This window comes from Haliaeetus albicilla, chromosome 7 (assembly GCF_947461875.1).
Source record: "Haliaeetus albicilla chromosome 7, bHalAlb1.1, whole genome shotgun sequence".
NCBI lineage: Eukaryota > Metazoa > Chordata > Aves > Accipitriformes > Accipitridae > Haliaeetus > Haliaeetus albicilla.
The window spans coordinates 32249965-32274397 of NC_091489.1; the positions used below are offsets into that span (position 1 = coordinate 32249965).

At 38.3% G+C, this 24433-nt stretch overlaps 1 protein-coding gene across 7 annotated transcripts in view; it reads right to left on the reverse strand.

Moving 5' to 3' along the window:
• PLCB4 (phospholipase C beta 4) overlaps nt 1-24433 on the reverse strand; it is a 224688-nt gene that overhangs the window by 113401 nt on the left and 86854 nt on the right. The window contains exon 2 of one of the 7 annotated variants that reach the window (XM_069787581.1): nt 21234-21301. The exons of the other annotated variants lie outside the window; for them this stretch is intronic. The gene's annotated coding sequence lies outside the window, so the exon portion shown is untranslated. The remainder of the gene's footprint in view (nt 1-21233; nt 21302-24433) is intronic. 7 annotated transcript variants of the gene reach the window in all.

The window sequence follows — 24433 nt, forward strand, 5'->3', positions numbered from 1 at the left end:
CATACAAATTTTACTCCTTTTGGATACTTGTTAAGCAGTTAGTTTGCATGCTTTCATACAGCTCTGGCTGAATGAAGAGTTCGAAGCTCTAGCAGTAACAGACATTTCCCATCAGCATACTGTACTCTGAGGTACCTTGCATGTCTCAAGCAATACAAGCCATGTGAGGCATTAGTAGAATGGTATTTTATTCACCATCTGATGGAGGAGGAAGAGAAAAAGGTTGCTTGCAAAACATCTGAGATGGGTGCAGAATGAATCTCTCAGAAGACAGCTTATAGATTAAAAAAAAAAATTAAAAAGAAGAAAAAAATAATACAGACCTAGTCAGAAGGACAGAGGGATGCTGGATCCAGAATCACTAACCTGGGAAATCTCCAGGTAAAGATTAGCCAATATAATTTGGTTTGGCTGTGAAAATTTTGCTCAGCTCTTAATTATATACTATTTATTAAAGTTTCAGTGTAAATACAGTCAATAAATATTTTTTAAAATAGTGTTCTGATGCTGAACCAAAGTATGACAAGAAAACATAGTTGTAAAAGGTCACAGAGACTGAAAACTCAGTGGATATATACCTTGATGAAGAACCAGATGATCTGGTCTAACTTTTGATTTTCCTCCCAGGGCAGTCCCACCTCCTTCATGAAATGGAATTTATGCCTTACTAGCAAGTCTTACTAAATTGCATTGCCTGTTTCACGTATAATAGAATGTTACCTCAAAACATATAGAACCTAGAGATTCAATTCCTGCTAAACCCAATCATGGGGACTATTTTCTTGTACATAACCAATAATAAAGAATAAGCAACAGGAACAGATATTGTTAATATCAATATTAACCAGGCATAATAACAGAAAACCAGAAGAACAGCGAGGAATATTGTTGGAATGAACTGAAAGCGATAGTACCTAGGGAAGTTTTCCGTGCATTGTGGACAACATCAGGACAAACTTCATTAAAGATAATTAATAACATGAGTACAGTCTTGGATACATTACATATTCATGCCATTTTAACATCACAAAATCTTGTTTCTTTGTATCTTACAAAAGAAATATGTTTCAAGATTAGAGAATGTAGTTTAGTTAACAAGCAATGAGAAACAATATATTATTTTTTTAAAGATTAGCAAGGTGATCTTATGTAACACTTTCATTTCACCTTGTTTCTTCTTCCTGGTGATAAATTCTTGTTGTATACATCTGAAGTGTACTCTTCATGTATACAGTACCATATTTAATACTACCTCTCAGGAAGAAGGGAGAAAAATTAAAGCTAACTTGTTTCATTTCCTACTGTTGTGTAACGTAACATTCTTCTACTTCATAGCAATATGTAGTGACAAAATCTGTGGTTAAGTCTTGTGTTATTTATCAAAAACCACTGAAATAGATTTCTGATGGGCAGAAAATGGCAATAAATGGTAAAGCCAAAAAAATAAATTGAAGATAAAAGTATTAGACAATGCTAGTGAATTCAAAGACATTTTCTCCACCCAAATCTTATAATAAATAGTACAATTTTACCTTTTTCACAGACTGGTAATCTTTTTTTTTTTTTTTTTTGACATATGCTGACCTATAGTTAATCAGCTTCTTGAAGTTAAAATTTATATGTACAGCAGGAGGACTCAATGATCGTAGATTTTAAAAAGCACCATTTGATATTTTTACCTTAATTTTCAGCATATTGTATATACATTCAATTCCTCCTTTAAAAAAACGAAGGAAGACGAAGAGTTAGAAGGGAAAACTTCCTCTTTAAATCTCTTCAGGATTTAAAAATCAAATTCTAATACAGTAATAAACTTGACTATATACAGCATGGTTCATCAGATAGAAAGCTCCCCAGAAAAACAGGCCACTCTCACAGACAAGAAAAAGGCTATGAATGGCAGAAAACAGAGATGACCTAAGAGAATAATTTTATTTATCATCCACAAGATGTGTAATGGTATTAGTTTTCTATACCAGAGGGTCTGTTTTCACCAGAACACCTAATAAAGACATTGCACAACTACTATATTTGTGCTTTCAGTTAAGCACCTATACATACCCAAATAACCAGCTCGGAGAAGTTTGCTCATTTAGATGTATACAGCTACTTGATCTACAGGTTTGAAGACCATGAACTACACTTCCACAGGAGCACAGGGAAATAATAATAATAGAAATGGCCAGAATCACCTCAGACACAGCTAACACACACCCTTCTGTAAACTCCAGTGGTTCATTACTTGCACTACTACATGTTTAAATATGCTTACAAATCTGGTTGAAGTAAGTCAAAACCACATCAAAGCACAGCTAGGTCACTGAAAGTCTGGTTTCCCTGAAGGTATTGATGACATTGCCATTTTCTTCCTAGGGTCAAAATTCTACCTCGATCTCCCGGCCCACTCCTCTGAACATCACAAATGCTTACTAAAAATTTTCCTATGATTTTTGACTTGTTCATAAGGTCAACTTCATGAATGTCACGCACTGCCACAGTACCTACCAAATTCTTCTAGGACAGCCTGGAAGCTCTTTCCAAATATAAGGCATACATTTTTGGTTCTTGTCATCACAGGATGTATCCCAATCTATTTGGAGAATTATCCCCACAGAAATATCTAACAGATTTCCATTATCATACAAGTTAAAGATGAAATAAGCACCCTGCTTCTAATTCATTTTGGTACTCTTCAATCATTGCTAGCAAAACTGTCATTTCTAATAGTTGAGCCAAAGTAAAATTCATAATGTCATCACGCTGGATCTGCAATATTTTCATGTTAATTTGCAGATTTCTCATTCATTCTTATTCCATGCTTTGAATATGCTTGGATCCAAAACCATTTTCCAAAGATGCATTCCAAATATTCACAATCTAAATGACACAGAGGAATCTGTAACTTATAGTAAGGCTTAAGCTTTTGCTTAGCTTTATAATTCCCTCTATATTAAATCACCTTTATTAGATACTCTTACTGTGACTGCTTTACCAGAATGGTCATTGCTTGAAAATAAGGCTTCAGTCATATTAAAGGTAGCAAGTCTCCTACTCCTATTTGCAGTGATCCCTTAACACTGGGGCAACAATACAAATAGATTGAGCAGACTTAAAAGGACAGATTAAAATCAATATGAAGATGTCATCAAGTGGTTGAGTCACCATCCCTGGAGGTATTTAAAAGATGTGTAGATGTGGCACTTAGGGACATGATTTAGTGGTGAACTTGGCAGTGCTATGTTAATGGTTGGACTCGATGATATTAAAGGTCTTTTCCAACCTAAATGATTCTATGATTCTATAGTAGCATATCAAAGTGTCAGCTGCAAAAGGTGTGACTAGTGGTAAACTGCAATTATTAAGAATAAACACTAGCTTCATTTTAATCTGATTTTTTCCAGCATAAACTCTTGCTGTCCTCCACGTTTGGAAAAAATAGCAAGTGCAGCTTCTGCTGCTAGACAAGATCTTTGCTTTTGGGTAGCTTTACTTCAAATTATTTCTCTCTATAAAATGAGTAAGCTTTTCTAATTTTGACATTTAGTGATTAAAAGGTCCAAAGTAATCAGAAGATTTATCTTTTAATGTGCTGCCAACCACGCTCAAAATGGTCTGTGTCTTAAAAGCAGCTTTTAAGATTTTATATACATACATATATATAAAGTTAAAATATACATAACTTGCATTATTCAATGCACAGAGACTGTTTTGAGATATCTCATTATTTTGTTAGTTAACTTTTTTCCCCCCCAAAATTTAAATTGTTTCTAAGGGATTTAGAAGATTGCAAGTCTTGGTCAAAGGGACACAGCTGTTAAGTTTTAATAAATGACTGACCCACTAAATCACAGTAAGTCTGATTTCAGGCAGTTTTACAGATCTCTGAATGTTAATGTATAACAACTTCAACAGTTTTTGTTGAATTAAATAATGCATTAGCTTCATGAAAGATGTTTTTAAAAGGTGCATGCATCTTTTCCAGATAGAAAGCCACCAAATTCTGCAGTACTAAATTGATGGAAATGCACATCTTTCGAATGTATCTCTAGAGGAAAGTTTTCATCAGAATAGCTCTTCCTTCAAAAAAACCAACCAACCAAACAAACAAACAAACAAAAATCCCCAAACCAAAACCCAAACCAAAACACCAAAAAACCCCAAACCCAAAACAATGACAACAAAAAACATTAAGTCCTTGTACTTGAAGAGACTCAGAAAAGTCATCTACTCCATTTTCAGCCCCTAGAAGGGCCAAACCCATTCCATTCTGATAGACATGACTAACTTCTGCATAAACACCTTCAGTGCTCTGAAGGCAACAAGCTCTGCAGGCAACCTATTCAAGTGCTTCACTATCCTTTACCCTGGAAAAGTTCTTCCCAGTTTAAATAATCCTCATTTCAAAGATTTCCATATTTCTTACCCTAGACACCATGGTACATGGGTTTTTCCTTTGTCTTTGCAGAAGCCTCTCAAGTATTTAAAACCCACGGTTAACCAATGATCAATTTTCCAATGATCATTTTCAGAGACTGTAATCTGTATAAAAGTTATTCAACTGATAAAATGACATAATGTTAAAGATGACTGAGAGAGACAGCTGACAATATGATCACTCCACACAGTGTTTACGACAGGCAGCTTCGTCCGCCTCATAGCCTGGTTGTCACTTTATGGAAAAATTAATGTCACAACTTACAAAGACAATAATTTAAAAAAAATCAGTTGGAAATTTGGAAGCATCTTGCAGAAAGCAGAGAAACACAGCAGACAATGCCTCATAATGCTTTTAAGTACTCAGGGTAAGATACTGGAGTTAATTTTCGTATCTGTGCTTTTGTTGTAGAGTGCTGGCATCTTATCAGAGCTTAGCATCCAAAAATGAACTATCCTTTGGAGCCCCAGACATACCCCAGACCTTTGCTGGGAGACAAGCAGGCAGGCAATCAGAAAGTGGCATGCTGGAAATACAGTTCCATACTGCTCAGGGAAGCATGGGTATTTTTACCTGTCTGATGCAATTCATCGAGTCTGCCTACAAGAGCTCCAGATGGCTGATGGAAGAGAAAAACATTCCCATGGGAGATTTGTTCATGCATCTGCTGGAGAGACCCGCAGATCCCACTGGCACTGTCCCAAAGTACAACAGATAGCTGGACAAGTCTGGCAACCTACCTCACAGCACAGAGGGAGGTACCAAAACTGGACACGGTCTGTATGAGCTTGCAAAGATATGTCAAATATCTGCTGTACAATATAACAAACAGGATGTCTGAGAGAGGTCTTGGGTAGGATAATACTGAGAACATCAATCTTGGTGCAGCAGAGTGAGCAATCATCACTTGCTCTCCCATGCACATTTGCAACAAGTGGCAGCAATGGACAACAGTAAAATAAGTGTAAAGCTGATATCCAATGGATAAGCAGAGTTTTGCATCTAATGGCCACTGAGGAAATGAACAGTTATGAGGCAAGGCTTAAGGAAGGGAAACCTTAAAAAAAGGGGGCAAAACAAGGTGGTACAGTACTTACAAGATAATATTTAATGGCTAATGACTACCTCACTGTTAGAATGGCTGGTGTTTTTTGTTTTAAATTACACACATTTTTGAATGACAAATTTGAAACAAATTCTTGAGGCAATGAACTTTTTCAGTTTCCATCTAAAAGCCATTTCTGAATAGACACACTGCTGGTTGGTGCTGCCCTTCAAATGAGTCACACTGTAGATGTTTAAGAGACTGAAAAAAGGCAATGAACATGGCTGCTTAGCAAATTTTTACTGTTACTCAGTAGGTATTGTCCCTTAGCAATCTCAAGAGTACACACAAGTATTGTTAATGTCAGAAGACAAAAAGTAGCACTGGACACAGATAAGCTGCTATCAGTTTTTCTAATTGATGACAGGATGCAATCAAAAATCCAACTGGCAATCTGAATATGAAGACTTTATTTTTCTAGGCTAAACAATTCAAGTTCATTCAATTTTTCCTCTTTTCTCATACTCTAATCTTACCATTTCTCTCCTTTCAACTCCCTGTCCAGGGACCACACTTCCTCTGAGGTACTGTGCCCAACACTGGGTACTCCAACAAATCCTTCCTAGAATTTTGTTACTATAATCAATTAGGAAGCACACAAACTCCAGTAATTACCATTAATTCAGAAGTCATAGGGAGAACAATAATAAAAAAAACCAATCCAAAACAAAACCAAAAAAAACAAACCAGGTGTGATTGTTAGCTTTAGTACTGGACTTGCATTAAGCCCTGTCTCAATTTCTCGAACACATCTAGAAAAGCTACGTTCCCTTCAGGCTGTTTGAAAACTCAGCAGTAGATATTAATTTAAGAATTCTGGCAAGTTCACAGCACTTTAAATGGGTTTCCCCCCCCCGAAATACAAGCAGTAATTAAAAATACTGATTTCCAGTATGACCTACAATCAGGAATTCAGATGTGGAGGCTTTATCAGAAATGACAAAACATGCATGCTGTGACAGCTAAGATATCAGCACATGCTGGGCCAGTGGACAGAAGTGATCCTGAAAGGCCAGCATCCCAGTTTATGGAACTTGGCTGGGAATATTTTGCTTAAAGAATAAACCATCACAAGTTTGAAAGAAAACACGTAAATGTTTGCCACATAGTTTCCAGTTTACACAAATTTGAAACACTTTTCCTTTTTAAATTTAGACAGATTTGAAATTAATTATTATAAAAATAAGGATGCCCCAAAAATAGGAACAAAATTCTTTAGGAGGGGCAGCAAAATACACTTAATTTTAGCTTAGTGCCAGACTGCTGCTTTTAGCTGCTTAAAATAGAAAACAAACTAGGGACCAAAGCACTTTTCCACACAATCTTTATTATCATGTTTAGGTCACTTAAATAAATTATAGTACTTGCATGAGATTTCCTACCTAAAATTTTCAATCCAGCTTCAGCCTGGATTAAAAACGTTCAAGGAATTAAGGAAGAATGAGAACACATGAGCTTTTCAAGACAGACCTACATGTAGTGCCATCTAAACACAGATGTGATTAGCAAGGTCCAACTATGATGTCAATACTATGACCTACAAATACTTACAAAGGGTTAACTACACATATTACAGCTAGTTTCATTTAACAACTACTCTGTCTTGGGGGGCAGTATTCTGCTTATGCTGGTATTTGAGATTGATGCTGTTGAAATAAATTGAAATGGGGCCTTAATCCATCGTTTTTGAAAGACGCAAAGGGAACCTCTACTAAGCAAATAAACATATACAATACACTGATTTTCTAAACTTCCAATGCATACTTTTGTTCTACGTTTACCATTTTATAAGGAGAACACTATCGTTTAACTATTAAAAATAATGAAAATGAAATCAATTTTCTCAATTTGAAATTGTGGTGTCTCTGGTATCTCTACATTGAAACACTGGAGCAAGATGACAGGCAACCAACAACATATAATTAGTTGATCTACAACTTCCTCTTGATTGCCAAGGCGTATTATAAATAATGTGTAGACACTACTCCTTCCTGCCTGAGGCTTAAGGCATGCTTTTTTTTTTTTTAAATGGTATCTAGATAGCTAAAGAATGCAGCTACCACTAAAGGAATCTTCAATGACATCAGCATCCTTCAATTAATAGAACTAACTGGCTAATACTTGCCAGTGTTTATGCCTATATTTAGATTGATTTGATAGTTGCAGTAAAATTAATGTGTTAACACATATTGAAAGTGTTTCTAGGATTCAGAACCAACTACTGAGGAGAAACAGAACCTCTTGACCAAATTCCTTTTCCTATTAGCTTAAATCTGGCCACATCCCCAAACTTTTTGTGATTTAAATAATTTACACTTAGCCAGTCAAAATGTTCCTGTACCCTACATACAAACTCTTTCACAAGAATTTCAAAATGCAAAACTGAAAATCACAATGGAAGACAATCACACTCATTTACTAATTAAGGTAACTGGGAACTCTATATAGTCGTCTTTTTTTTAAGCATAATGAATTTGCAAAAATTAAGATTCATATGATCACTTCACCTCACTTTAATTACTCTCCCAAGAGAATATCACATGCATAACCAGTGCCAGCTATACTCCCTGATTCACAGTTTAAACACTTATGTAAGATCATCTGTTTACTTCTGTGAAAGAAGAGGAAAGCCTGCATTACAGACAGTAAAATTATATGATGCAGGGAAGGTGACAAATCTAGGTTTACCAACCCTTGAATTACGCCAAATGGTTTTTAACTTCAACTTCTTTTGGAACACTGCCAAGGATCTAGTACCAAGGGATACTTTAGAGCAACATATTCTGCATGCAAGAGTGCCAAGAGGATATGTTAGAGAAATTAAATCATTCTGTTCCACTATTCAGCACTCATGGAAGCCAGAGCAGAGGCTGGTAATTAGCTAATTTGCATGGACTCTGTGCAGAACAGTATTTAAAATAATTCCAGCAGTATAACCTTTAAGGGGCAAGACAGCTTGGCCTGACTGGCTAGCTAGCTTGCATATCTTATCATCCCTCTATCTGAGGCAAGACAAGCCATTTTTAGCTGTACAAGGATGGGCGGGTAGATTTCTGAAAATAGCTACATCTGCAGTTCTACAGTTAAATATGTCATTTCCTCACAAAGAGTCTAATCAGATTCCCATTTAAGTGGACTGCAAAAACTGGATCAAGAGAAGCAATGAATCCAACCCTCATTCCAACCTCCCTGTAGGAAAACAGGCATTGTTCTTGGGTTTATCCAACTATCTTTGCAATTGTGACCAGGAAAAGTACCAGGGCAGTAAAAGCTGAACTCAGGAGAACTGCTTTAGGTGCCATGGAGCAGCACACAGGCTCTATGGATGCTGTGACAGCCCTTGGAAATACCACAGACTTCTTATTTATCTATTAGAGGAACACTAATCCCTAACCCAATCATTCAGCATTATCAGGTACCAAGTACTGCTTGTTCATGACAACCTCATTTTCAGGGACGATTTACATTCCAACAGCAAACAGCATGTCCTGCAGGCAGAGCTGGAAGAAAGCGATCACCAGTGTGTGTGCAGACCTGTGCCTGGGCCTCAGCAACAGAGCTTCTAGCTTGCAGTGCTGGCAACCCGGCCTCACACCAAATTAGAGGCCTGGTAAAATCTGATCCTCACTTCTCTATCACTTCTCAATACAGCGCAAGTCTCCCGGACAGTGTTTTAACTACAAAGTCCTGGATACTGCTGGGGTTTGGTAGGCATTGTGCTGACCTACCTCAGACAGATCTGCCCCCTAAAAGTTTTCTGTTCAAAAGGATAGCACGTTTTAACACCCCTCCTCCCCTCTCCCCACTACCACTTTGCTCAACTTTGCTAACTTAACCACCAACTGGAAAAGAAGAAAGTGACCCTGCAATGCAAGGGACCTCTTACATTTTTTTGTCAATTTTCTTTGAGAATGACTATTTTGGAGTCATTTCTTACAGGTGGTAAATTATATATCTACAGATTTTTGGATGGTGCAGATGAGGGTTTTATTTTGAAATACAACAACTACCTTTCCTGTACATGATGTTTTATCTTCCCAAGCTCAAATTCTCCAGTTTTAGGCCATCTCCTGAGGTTTGGAATGGTAAAATCGTGGTAGGTCAAGCATGAGACCTTAGCTACAACAAACCATATTTTACACAGAGAAAGAGAACAGTTACAACTGCACGTACCTCTGGTTTTGTACTACTAATGATCTGCACATGGTTCTTTAATCATTGTGGTATACTATCTGTCTATAAGCTGATCAATTCTGTATATGCAACATGCATTTGAGAAGTAATACTCCTTGTGATGATACAGCTCCATATCCTGCTTATGAAACACCAGCCTGAAAGCTGTTTTCAAAGTTACACAAATATTACATCTAATCTATTACCCAAACATCTATTTTGGAGTCTTCACAACAAGGAACTAACTTTTAATGCTTCCATAACATTTGCAAGTTAGAAAAAAAAAAGAAAGAAATGTTCTGCATCAACAGGATCCTCCTCTTCATGGAAATTAAATACCAAAAATAAATATGGAATTCCCTCATGTGGCCCTGCTGTTTTCTTCACTGTTTTCCCACAGACTTCAAAAAAGAGAAGTCTACACACGGATTTTAAAGAAATAAAAGCTTACATTGCAGAAGGAAAAGAAATGCTATATATTTCTACCAGGTTTTAAGGTTTCAAATTATCTTCACGAGGTACACGGATAAAGCTAGTATAGCACTTTAGGTGAAATGAAGTTTACAGATATTACTCAGTAACTTTAATTGAGCATAGCTGAAAAGAAAACAGCCAAATTTTGGACATGGAAGCTGTGTTTTTAGGCTGAAGCTTATTTTTAAGTTGAAGCTAAACGCAGGTTATATTTGAGCTTCCCCCCCCGCCCCCCTCGATCTTCTGCTAATCTTTCTGACAACATTTGCAGCCACACCTCACGGTCCCCAGGATAAAGAAGGCAATTCTCTAGAGCAACAATAACAGAGGCACAGAAGAATGTACTGGCTTAACTGCTGGGACTCTACTATGATAAATCATAATTCCAACTTCATGGAAACTAATTTTCACTCATTATTATCAAACATGACTAGGTGAGGCACCTCTCCTCTCCTATTGCCAGGCTCTGTATGTATAAACCCGTGGTGCCCTCTCTGCACCTTCCACACACACCCCAAAACATCTTCCTCTTCTGCTTGCTCTCTCCTCTGTTCAGACATCCCCCAGCTCTTCAGAGACTCCCTGTTTTGCTGAAATGGTGAGTTCCTCTGCTGTTATTCAAGGCACTTTGCCTCCTTTCCAAACTCTCATACCCATCTCATTTCTTCTTCTCCATCATCATCATACTTTCTTCATCCCTTGACTCCTTTCTCTAAATTCAAGTTGCTCACATCTTTAAAATTCTGACTCCACCATTTATTCCAATTTCTGGGCTCACCCCCCCTTCATCTTTGACTTTCTGTGAGCCATTTAAAACTTGTTTATAGTGCAGGGAGGCTCCTCTCACAGGTACTGCCTACCAAGATTCAGTTCAAACTCTGGTTCAATTTCCAATTTGATTGCAGGTCCTGTACCACCCCAGGCAACCCTGCTTATGCTGCAGTTCTACAGCAGAAATACAGAGTTAACATTTTCCTACCTCAATATTAGCACTATGAGGATAAAGAGAGGGAGAGGCTGTAGCATGCTCACTGATTCAAAACCTCCAGAGATTTTACCTGTAAAACTCTGAGTATACAAGGAACAGTCTTTTAAAGTCAAAAACTTTGTCAAACTTGGATGATTTTTCTATGCAGAATGGACATTGCTGACTCAATACCACTTTGACCACCTCATGAGTACAAACTGTAAGAGCCAGAGACCGTTCATTCTGCATACTTGAGAGCACCTTCAAGGCTCTTAATAGGTAACAAATTATAAAAGGTAACTTGTTTTAGTAACTTCACGGGTTTTTTCCTTGCAGACGCAAGAATTACATCATTTTTATAAACTGAAGAACATACAGACACATCAGGGTTTTCTATGCTACTACATCAAAACACAAACCAAACAATACTTAATTAAAAATGCTTCTTTCTTAAGAGTATGTACAGGACTGGCAGCTTTTTAGTTTTTTGTATTCTTCATGATGTAGGAAAGAAGAAAATCTTGGACTAAGTGAATTACTTGATTCTAAAAGTGAAAACTCCTGCAGCAAACAAACAGTATTATGGTGGCACAGAAAACTTGATTAAAAACCTCAGAGTATCAGATATCAACTTACAGGGCCCTGTTCTAAAATGATGGGATGGCTGAAGAGCATAGGAAAAATGTTTGTGCATTGGCTGCACCTGCAAAACTCTGCATGCAGACATTCATGCTGAGGATAAACAAGTAGTCAGCCATGCAGCTATTTGCAGAGTGTGCACTTACAAATGTCTACTTCCACGTATAAATGCTGGACTCGAAGGGCACAACATTCATGCCTCTGAAGTGAAAAACTGAAATAACGAGCCTCATACTGCAGACTGTCCATGCTAGACATCCAACACTAAGTCCTAGCTCCCATTCCTATGCAATTACAACCCCTCCTTATTCCTGCCAACCAAGGTCTAACATGGCTACAAGTTTAAGGCAGATGGTCTGATGTTCCTTTTTAGTTTGTGTTTTATGCATCTGCCTTTCCAGTGCCAGTTTTGTGAGGTTACTGTACAAGATAAACTCCCTCTTGCTTCTTGGGGGAAAGGGAAATCAGTTTTTAAAAACAACAATAAGCATTGAAGGATTCACTAAATGTGGCCTAGGCAGAGGGTTTCCCCTCTTTTCTTCTTTTTCTGTCCAAGATCAGTTGTTTCCAACAGGTGTGGTGCCTCCCACTAGCAAACAGTCCACCAGTAGAGGTGTGGAGGTCAGTATCTACAAAAGGCTCTGTCATTGCCAAAGCCGCTGGCACGATGGGCACAGAGAAGAGAAAAGGTGACAGGTCAGGAGAAGATAAGGAGGCGGAAACAGACATCTGACTGTTCTTTTTTACAGCAAAATATCAAAAAAATAGCAATGTTAAAAAAGATGCTATGCTCTGCTGCAGGCTTAGTGATTCCTATCTCTGTATTTGTCAGGCTATTACTTTATATTTGGTTAAGTAAACTTTGTATTTGATTAAGTAAACTCAGCATACCAAAACATTGCCTAACATGGTATGGTAGTAACAGAACTGAGTCAAAAGGCATTGTTTGAAGGGAGAAATTTAGATGGATGGGAGGATACTTGCATATAAAATGTCAATTAATTATGCAACCATCTGCATGACTTGGTAGATGCGAAAAATTACTCTCCTGAAGGAATGTGCTTAAAAACATACATAACAATATTCTTTCTCCATAACTTCTCTACTCTGTACTTCCTCTGTCCACAAAGGTTCTTCAACACTGTTACGGGTTACAGAACATTTCATTAAACCTTAATCTCTCACAGGAAATAACAAGAACAAGACTGCAGCCTGTAGCTGTTTCACCCAGGCTTCACTTCCCACATTGATAACTCCTGCTATCCCAAGTGTGAAACTCACTAACCCACTAAACCCAGACCTGCAAAAAGACTGTATTGCTTCATGGGACATAATCCCGTAACAGATTTTCCCCTTTTTTTAAGTCAAGTAATACACAAAAGCTTCAGCCCTCCAGGTGATGGTCAGACACTCAGAACTTCATCACTGTAAGACAGTCATATAGCATACATTCATATTACACATACAGGGAGAGATTTTCAAAATGGCTCAATATTTAAGGCTTCAAAAGAATTTCACTCCTTTTTAGGCTCATGAGTGAGGTGTGTGAATTTTCAAGTGCTCAGCACCCAGTGAGAACAAACAGTCCTGTTCATATCACTTGTATAGCAATTGGCTATTTCTCAGAGGACATTATCAAAAGCTGTTCCAGCTTTGTTCTTTTCAACAGCATTGCTGCCTAATGGCACCAAACATTTCCTGCAAAATAAAGACAGGCTTACTTAGCTTTTCAAAATAATCCATTTGAAAAAACTGGGACAGAGAACATGTGGAATGTATTAACTTGTCCTGATTTTCAGGAGGAACTGTCAGTTGGTTTGTACGAGAGTAGACCATTCTCTCGCTGTGTAAGCTTTGCATTTCAGGAATTTAGAAACTGGCCTGGAGGATAAAATAATTCCTTTTCTGCTGAACTCAAACACAAAAGGATCTTAGCTCAGAGGTGCTTTGCCACTTTGCTTTCTAAAAAATAAATTCTCTAAATTATGAGTACATTTTGATAATTTGTGCAAGTCATAAAAGCAAGTTTACATAGTCTGGTGCTTCCCTCTATACAAAAGATCTTTCTGTTACAATTACAGTTAAGAAACAAGAGCCAAGTATGGTGACTGAAGCATAGTAGATGCTCCAGAAAAGACTGTTCTCTGTTTAAAAATCTTCTGAGAAAAAAATGCAGAGACTTGACATTGTTTACCGTCATTACTGTTACTCTGACTGTTCTTCAGTATGTGTGCATGTATGCACAAGCACCTTTCCATAGGCAGTGCTACAGAAGCAACAAGCTTAGTAATTAAACTGAACACAACTTAAGCATAAAATTTTAAGACTTTTTTACCCCCATTTTCTGTTCAAATCTGAAAAATTGGCCAAATTTATGTACTGCTTTTTGACTTTCATTTTGGTAAACTTAACTTTATAAGAATTCCTCAAATAATGCACAGCAAAACTGCACTAGTGGAACTGAAAAAAACCCTGGGTAATAATAAGGAACCTGCACTGCTTGCAGAACCAGCTTCCCATTCGGGAATTGCTAAAAAGCTACAAAACTTCAGTAGGATCAGGGCACCTTCAGATTCCCTAATCCCTCTCTTTGCAAAAAACCCATGCAGAAATGCTATGCCTTCCCTACTGATTCTAACACATTAAATTCCTTGGTCAGTAATCTCTCCACAGTGGAGTGGCATTTTAATCTTTATAAAACTGCAAGCAATGGTAACAGTTTTCAAATTCTTAAGGGTCAAATTTTAGCTTTAAATTATGTCTCTGTTAAACTTTTGTATTTTCTCACTTTGCCACTTCCCTCTCTTACGCCTACTAACCTTTGTGGCAGATCCTAAGTTTCAGGAAACTCAGCAGAGCTGTAACTTACTCTAATTTTGATGCTCCTGCATTGCAAATATACTCACAGGGAAACCTGGGCATCACCCTTAAGACAAGGCAATTCAGCGCAGAGAGAAAATGCCAGAAAGTTTAATAAGGTAATATGAGAACACACAAAACATACAAGTAAAGAGAACAGCAATCAAAGCTAAAACAGATGGTATATGAGATGGTTCTGAAATCATCCCTTACAGCACTGAGGTAAACTGCAGGAAAACCACCACACTGCAAAAGCATCACTTCAGCTCATGTTCAGCACAAATCAAAAGCAAATTGCAATCCAATAAGAAAATGTGCTTCACTATTCTATGAGTTCACAAAAATGCAGAGACTTCACTTCTCAACTATAACATTATAGCCTTGTTTACTTGCAAACCACACTCAGATGTTGCTCCTCTGACATCATTAATCTCCATGGAAACCTTAGAATGACTGTTGGCCTGAAATAGGTTCTGTCATCCCAGATCAACTCAAAAGTACTCCAGCAAAAGATCTTATATCTTGTCTTTTTTGGCTGTACATTTTTACCAGTGAGCACAGCTGAAGAGTTACAATTCCTGCAGCTGCTATGAAATAGAGCTTTAATTCTGAAGAATCAGAACATACATAAGGTGAACTATTTTTCCAGTTGAGGCTAAGATACAGAGATTCAAAGATTACCTACTTCTAGAGTAAGATGTAGACTTAAAAAAACCCAAAAGATGTGTCTGTATTGAGTGTCAAGAAGATGATTAAAGCCAGGAGACCAGGCTCTTAAAAATCCACTAGATCTCTGCACAGCATTAACCCCTTACAAGAAGGGAGCAGGGCAAAGCAAAGTGACCTTTCTAGAAGAATTTATTAAAATTTACTTTTGGGGGTCATCAGGAAAATGCACATTTTAAGTGGAGTGCAACCAGATGGGTCGTGTTGGGTTTTCCTTTCTCCTCCTCCACACCAATGCAGCCACCCTCCGTGACTAACGTCCCCAGCACAGGGTCAAGGCAGTTACTCAGAGATGTTTTACCTAGCAAACAGGTCCTCTGCAAATGAGTTTTGTGCTGAGTTAAACTGACAGACTGAAATATAGAGATACAGTAAATGTCAGGAAAGTTGCTTTCTTGGCAAGAAGCCATGTACACAAATTGTTTCTACAAGGAAAATACACTGCCTGGGTGTATACAAATGCATAATATGTTATATATAAGTAATTAGACTTCTTATAGACCAAAATTGAGAATCTGTAAAAAGCAGATTTGAGACTTGCATAGTTGCAAGTGTCATGCTGCACTAAAACTTGCTTTCTTGAATTAATTCATTGTTATGAATTTCCAGGGATAATTAACATAAATTGCCATATAATTTTTTCTGAGACACATGCAAGAAAAAAATACACAGACAGGCAAAAGAAAACAAGGGAAAAAAATTAAAATAGTATATAAGGATTTGTACTTTTTCCATTCATTTTCAGCAGTCCTAGAAAGAGTTATCTCCACTTATAGCTGCAAGCCCTTAGACATTTCCAGAAAAAAACAACTACCTTACTACCTTAGGTCTGACCTTTCCAACTTTAACTCCTACAAGTCATTCCCTGATCACAGTTCATTTCTGTTCTGGGCAGAAAGCTTCTTTTGTGGTGTATTTGTCCACTTTCAAACCCAATCAAGTAGTGGGGCTCTCTGCATGGCTGGGTTTTTTTAGATACTATGGTAATATGGTAATACAGAACTATCTTAAAACCAGGGCTCACTAAGGCTCACTAACTTGAGTAACACTGCTGATTGCTAATAACATCCAAGGTACACTGTCAAGTCTGGGTTTTTTTGTTTGATTGCTTGTTTTATCTCAGCAGCATGTAGATGTGCACTACGCAGAATGAGCTGAATCTGGTAGATGACTTACTGATACCTTTAACATCTATGTTGAATTTACAAGTTCATTTGTTAATGAGCAAGCTGCTAAGTGAAACACTAGAGACCCACAGTGTCTGTGTAGAGAAGTCCACATCAATTCATAAGGGGATACAAACATGCCCCTGAATGGGAGCTTTGCTGTATTTTATAGGAAACCAATCTGAGAGATCACAGGCCTTGACTCACAGGCCTTGAATGGCAGGACAGTCTTTGCTAGCACTGGTCTCCAGGCAAGCCTCAGTTAATCACCAACAAGCCCTCTGCATGCTTTGTGTCAGGCCCTTTGCATACCTACTTTTTTTATGAGGGAAAGGGAAAAGAGAATGGGAGGTATACATCTGATGAATAAGACGCTGGACTGGAACCTTCTGCCAGTAACTGAGGTGTTCAAAGCCACACACTCCCTAATTTTGTCCCTTCTCCAACTAACAAGCAGAAATAACAAGGCAGCTGCATGGTGGCATCCTTATTACTGAAGTGCTGGGGAAAGAGTAGTGAATTCATCAAAACCTAAAGACTAAATGATGCCAGTTTTACAAGCATTCATCTTTAGGGGCACAGCAGGCTCTCACCTTTTTCTCACTGTGGAGGAACCAAATACACTCCTCTGTCTTTGTGCTCACTACTGATTACAGGGACAGTCAACAGGATGGCAACAAACAGAGCTTGTCTAATATGAGAAGAGAGGAAAGCGAATGCTCCCTCTGGGAGTTCCTTGTAGTTTGGTGTATGCTGTGCCTTACACTTGCTAACAATGTAATGTCATCTGTGCAGTTTTAATTTTTGCCTGGAAAAAAAGAGAAGCAACAAACCACTGGATTTTAACTCTTAAAGAAGTATCCATCCAATAACAGAATGATCATACATGGGCCAGTCAAAGCTTCTACCACCAAAGGTGGCCATGAGGTGATACCTACAGGCACGTACCTGATCAGAGCAAGCATGTAACTACACTTTTCTCAGAATATTCTTCAGTTTGGTGCTCAGAAACTTTGAACCATAAGCAGTATTTTTGTGTTAAATGGTTTTCTTGATGAGTTTTCCTTTCACAAGTTTGTATGATCAACTTATTAAATTCGTAAGAACAAGTTCTAAGTAACATGAAACCAAGCTAACAGACATATAACCTAATCTGCTAAATCTGACTAAAATTCCACCCTTGGAACCCAGGCATGGACATCCAAGGAAAGACAACAGTGGGATTGCTGCCTACGCCTATCTCCGTATCTTTTCTTCCAGGCCTCCCTTCATTTTTATGATAGCTTCAAAACTATGGAACCACAGTGGAACATGAGAATACAAAACCTTTCAACCAGAAGAATGACTCAGTAAATTAGATTAGAACTAGAGCAATAAATTGCTGCTTGTGGTTTTTTCCCCCCCCTAATTCTGCAAGTCTGGCCCACCTTCCTTTTCTCTGGCTCCTACCTCTGAGAGTAAGAACTTATGAAGCCTTAATAACCCTGCTGCTAGCATGAAGAAATTGCTTGTTTCCTTCTCCCAAAGAGGCTTTTATGAAACATTCAGACTTCACCAGCTCAGTAAACAGAATACAAAACACTGCCTGTAGCAGAGAACATAAAGGTATAACATACTTGAAAAACAGAAAGAAAGAGCAAGTAATTTTTTTTGTAGCAACTGATATTAAATTTCACAAAGGGGGTACTCAAGTTTTTGTAACAAACAACATGTCCTGGCTGCTTTTGTTACTCATGCTCACCACAGCAAAACATCTCATTCTGGTCTTATAACAATTAACTTTAACAAACAGAAGCAGCAGGGAGAAAAAGAAAAAGAAAAATCCACAGAAGACAAGTGAACTTCCAAGCACTTATGAAAGACTGAGGACCAAAAGAGGTAACATCTGACAGAAAGCTGACATGGGTATCCTTGCGAGGCAAAAGCTCTGGCTGCATCAGCAGCCTGACATTGCTAGGCAACTCACACTGAAGTACCAAGGGTGTACCAAAACAAGGAGTTTGTTAATTGCTGTAAAGTCATTATGTCATTTTATTACACAAGAAGCACCAGACACAACATCAGCTGAAATGTTTTAAACAAACTCTGTATTTTTTTTTAAAAATTGCTTACAGAATATGAGCCCTCATTCCCAGTATTTCCAGCAAGCTGCTGTGCTAAACAGATCTCACCCACTGTGCAATCTTGTGTACTTAACTAAAATAAAGTTCTCTAATACCTGTTATTTCAAGGACCTCATGTGCAGGTTTTTACTTTCAGGATTGCTGCAAAAAACCTATTTGACTCCTAGAAAGGTTCAAACAGGCTTCCAAGCTACACATAAAATATTCAAAGCCAGCAAGGCCACGATAAAGCTTAATTACAGAATGCAAACACAGTTAAGATGAGCCTTCATGGGTCACAGAATCTTGTTAGAGGTTTAGCACTGGTCTCCGATGCTGAAGTTTGTTTTGGTTCTAAATAAATACTTATTTATACTTTTTAAGGAGCACTTTAATTTAAAAGTAAGTCCAAATGTAACGTAATGACTTTTGGTATTTTTAAGTTTAAATAATTGGAGACACATTTTCATTTAGGATACACACACACACACACACATATGCATCCATATGCACCAAACAACCACAGCAACTCAGTAACAATAAAAATGCTTTCTGAACTCCAGGACAGCCTGGATATTGTTGTTCTACCATAGCCAAATACTTCATTATCCACTTGATTTCTGAACAGCATGTATTCTTTTTGGTCCCATATGAACGCCAAAAAAGACTTCTGTTGCTGTTTGTCAGTTGCCATGCTATTGTCAACTATTTCACCCCTTGGGAATACAACATCCACCCACAATTTCTCAAGTTTGTATTAGTAAGCTCTGCCTAGCACTAGCTGTATTTCCAGGAAAATGGCAACATTTTTCAACTGTTCTAATCACCAATTTAAGCTTTAACAGTAACAAACAAATTCAGTTTAGGCATTATCACTGACAATTGAATCATGTGCAATGGCAAGGGAGAAAACCAAAATAGAGCAATACTCTGGTATATCCATGGAGAATATAGAGCTGGGAATATAAAATGAGAGAATGCTGAGTTGTTCGGCCTGGAGCTGAACCTATTTTATGGGTGGAAAAGGCAATTCCAGGTAATGCCTGTACCAGGTAGTACTCCCTTTTCTCTCACTACTGGGTATGTATAGGCTTTTCTGCACAGTACTAATTGCAGCGAAAAAGGCTGAAACATTCTCCGTTGCCCACTATAAGATTCACTTGGTTGATCCAGAGCCTCTGGTGACACTGGTCCAGCAGATGAGAGCATTTACGAGACTGGCCACTCCGAAGTGACTGTTACACGGTTTATCACTGAACGTCATCCTGATTCCTCCAGGAGGATTTAACAGATTAATTGGAGACCATAGCAATAGGCTCCCATAACACGCAGATACGCATTAAGGAGCAAGACATTCAGATGTACCACAAAGAATTGTCTGGAAGAATAGTTACTTTCCTTCAGGCTTGAAATCTTGGATTTTCTGGGTGAAAAAAAGTACTTCTAAGTGTAGGCCACTGATCCAATATTTCTTATTAGTCTGCAGGCTTTGCACCTCAGCAGCTTCATTTGTTGCTAGTGTTGTGTGACACTCATCTATGGCAACAGAATTCAAAATTCAATCATGAAGTTGTCTCCCATTTAGTGAGAGCAAGAACTAGATGGAAGATTCGGCTGATCTTTTTGTTGGCTTGGTTTTGTCATGACAGTTACCGAGGTTAGTATGAACCAACCAAGAGCAAGGCAAGTGCAAAAGCTATGTTATGGTTTTGTTAAGCTGCAATTTGAGAGCGCTTGTGGAATCCTAAGAGCTGCCTAGGCAGTCCTGCTGTACAGAAGTATGTTTCTACCTGTTACTTCATGAAGTTCCTCTTCACAAGCTGGTCATCTACATGTCACGATCCCTGACTATTCCCTCACAAACTGAGCAGGCTCTCATCGTGGAAATAAGGCTACTAATAGCTTTCTCAGAATTTACCAGTCAACAGTTTTCCAGTGGCAACAACCCATGCCCCACATGCTACATTCGCTCCCCACTGTTCCCCAAGCTGCCTCCTCAATTAGTAAAGCTGTCTCTTTTGGGTCTTGGCTATTTTAAGCTATTGGTTACAACATATAGGTCAGAAAGACTTCAGTGACACTACCAGCTCCCTGACCTTACTTCCAACATCAGTGAGTTGTTCGTGTCTCTAATACACATGCTACTCCAGCAGCGTTTACACCACAATACAAAAATGTCTGTGTGTTTTCCTTTGTTCTTTAAGAACAAAATTGGCTCCTGATGAGGTTCACAGTCTGACATCTCCACAGAAACCAGCAAAAGATGGTGGCAGGCTGAGATTTTAAAATATTATAAGCCAATACTGCTATGAAACACGTAAGACCTAGAAATTACATGCCAAAGTGACAGCCTCTTTGTTCTCTTGATACTCTTAATTAGTTTTATTTTACTAATTACAGGATAATATATGTGAAGCCAAGTCATATACATATATATATATACATGCACACACACAATTGATTCAGAGTCATACAATAGTGGACCAAAAGTTTAAACTGATATATTGAGGGGGGGAGAGAATCCATTAACACCACATTTGCAAATTCTACTCAACTGTGATTTCTAGTTTACGAGCAAGCAACTTACAAAGCAGTTCTGGACTGGATGGATAAACAGTAGTCTAATTAGACTGATGTGCTGGGAAACTCTTCCTTCTGTGAAGCAATAAAACAAGATGATCAGTATAAACCCTGGTGTTACCTGCTAGATCTCACTACTGGCAAAAACACCCCTCCCATAGTCCACAAAAGTACAGTATCAAGACAAACGCTTCAGAACAGGATTTGGTTATCTCACTGTTAAATCCTTCATGGGAAACATTTTGCTACATAATCTTGCAAAGAAAAAGATAAGTCATGGCTGGTAGTGTTGGAAGCTCTGGATGAAGCATGCCATTCCCCACTGCACCATGCCAGGACAGTTTTTAACATTCATAAAGCATCCTGAATGATTAATAATCATCACAAAGGAGCAGCTGAAGAGTGCTGCCATATTTGTATCTTCCCACAATAAAAGCTAGCTAATTTTAGTTGTTTGTGTTTCATGTCTTCCTTAGATGAGCAACGTGAAGTTGGGAAGATTTCACTTCAGAATGAGTAACAGACAAGCTCCAGTAACACCAGACTACTAACAGGGGACTAGAACATGAGCATTACAAAATGAGGACAATGACCCCCTGCATATCCATTCCTAAGGTTTCTAAGCATCCTGCCTGCCATGTAGCCAGGTTTCACCCACAAGTTATTGCAACTAAAACATTTAGCAAGGGCATATTAGCATCATCTGTATTTTGACACCACCTTCGAGCTGCAGTCATAGGCCACATGCTATTTTGTCTGGCATTGTACCAAAACAGAATCAGTTACTCTGTGTCTCAAACACCTTGTGGGAAAAGTTGCCAGAGATACACATAGCTAAACTGGAGGTGTATGAGGAGCCTTGGAAATAACAAGATAATACTTCCTACACAAGAGTCTCAAACCGGTGGTTTGTTTATAGAGATGAGACTTTATATGAGGAACTGAAGAAGGATAATGAGGCAGCTTGTCAGATGTTATGGTAGCATCTTTTGCTGCAAGAGGCTGAAAAAATTAAGAGTCCAAAGGTCTTGACTTAGGAATGGAAAAAATGAATAATGAAGGGTTGGGTCCTGGACTGATCAGGGGTGAAAGTACATTTCTCATTACTGAAACACAGCAGAGGTGACAGCCACTGGGAATCATAGTAAAGAGCCCTGAAACTACAAAAGGGCAGATGAAGTTTGATGTATAAGAAGCCAGGAAGAAGGAGAAGGAAACGCGGCAATGACACCATCAAAGGAGCAGGCTAAATACTGTGGAATCATTTAAAATTGGTGAATTAAGACTGCATTTATCAAAGCAAGTTTGCTACAGTAACAGGAATGTGACATAGTTAAAATTTGGGGAAACAATTAGATGTGTGCACAGGTAAGATGCTTTTTCCAACAGATGTCAAGCATCTGACATGCAATCCCCTCATGCAAGTCTTCAGTCTGTGACCCAGAGAGATCTGAGTAACACCTAAAATTGTCAGTCAGAGAAGTGTCATGGTGATGCTCACAGCAATTAAAGTAAATCAGTGGCAAGAGAGAAGTAGCAGAGGAATTTAGGGGAGACCAACGAGGACAAAGGAGGTACTGAACAGCAAAAGTGCATGAAAGATGAAAATGGCTTTTAGCTCTGTGAGTTTAAGAGAAAACTGAAGAGGGACACTGAATATAACCAAGTGCAACAACAGTAGGTGGAGCTGTGAGATAAGACAAAAAAAGTAACTGTTAAGGGGACCAGTTAAAATAGCAATTCTGAAAATGAAGACATAAAACCCTACCTTCGTGTTAAGTCATGAAACACAATCTACAAGAGCTCAGTTTGATATGAGTATGACAGCCATACCATGTTAGCAGATGGAGCTGAAACAACCTGTCGGTTCTTTTTCCCGCCCTTAGATAAGGAAACTCTGCCCGTGCCTAATGCAGGTTAAATCCCAGCCAGCTTGCTGTCAACCAAGTGCCAAGATCAGCCAAACACTAGGCAAACACAAACTCGACCTGATTTAACAACCATATTGAGGGGTTGTTCACAGTCTTCATGCTCTGCAGTCTACACTACATGCACATACCATTTGAAGTTTTCCACAGAAGCACAGGCAAGAATTCTGTACTATTTTCTGAGTTTTCTTAAAAATAAAGGAATTATTTATGAGAAGTCTGTTGATCTCTGGAAAGGAATAAGTAATACTTTGATGTAAAGGCTAATGAACACTAATGATATATAAAAAAGATCTGCAGAGATAACTGGTATCACCCTATCACCATAAGGAAGTTTATAAATGGAGTTCACCAACACAGGCTCTACTTCATATCCAGATTCAAAACAAAGCTGGACAACTCTTAATAACTCCAGCTGGAACTATGAATTTTACTTGAAACTTTTCTGTAAACAGGAAAAAACCCCAAACCCTGGTCCTGCATAAAATGGATTCCTGTATTAGGCAACATACAGTGAGCCTGTCAAGTGTAAGAACAGATTTATTTGCCAGGGATCCAACAACCATTCCTAGGACGGATTTTGACATCTGATTCTTCTGTGAACATTCTCCAAAAGAAGCAAGTTCATGCTTATATGAAACTAAGGCACAAAAATAGAATTTCTTCTAGCCTTGTTCACTGAAGATCCCAGTAACGCTCCTGTGAGAAGCAGCAACAAAAGGTAAACTTTATATAATCTTTAATCCCTATTTCCATGAGGAAACCCCTCCCCCAACTTTACAAGTAATCTCCAGTCAGCCTTTTTCAGGGAAAGAACTGCAACCACCATCTCCACAAATCTTTTTGGAGGACAGAACATGCAAATGATCTATCAGCGTTATTAGAGCTATTTTTCAGAGGCCTGGAAAAGAGCCTATGTCCAGAAGCTTGTTTGCTGGTCTCACCAGTTAGCCTGATAAAAGATATCATCTGCTCCTACAAATCTTGCTTCTCTCAAGGTAAAAAAGAAACAAATATTTTATATATAAGCACCTGACTGGCAATATTTACTAACAATTCACAAGAGGTGGCACTGAGGCCTAACTATATCACACAGTGCTAATTGCAGTCTGGGGCCTACCTGAACAAGCTATCAAATGGACTGTCAAATGGGAATTATGTGCATAGCTACAGGACAATAAATTAAAGTATATGATTAATTTTATCAACAATAACAGACTTGAAGTACAGGGTAAGTTTCAGTTTGTAATTACATAAATGGGTCCACAATCACACAGCT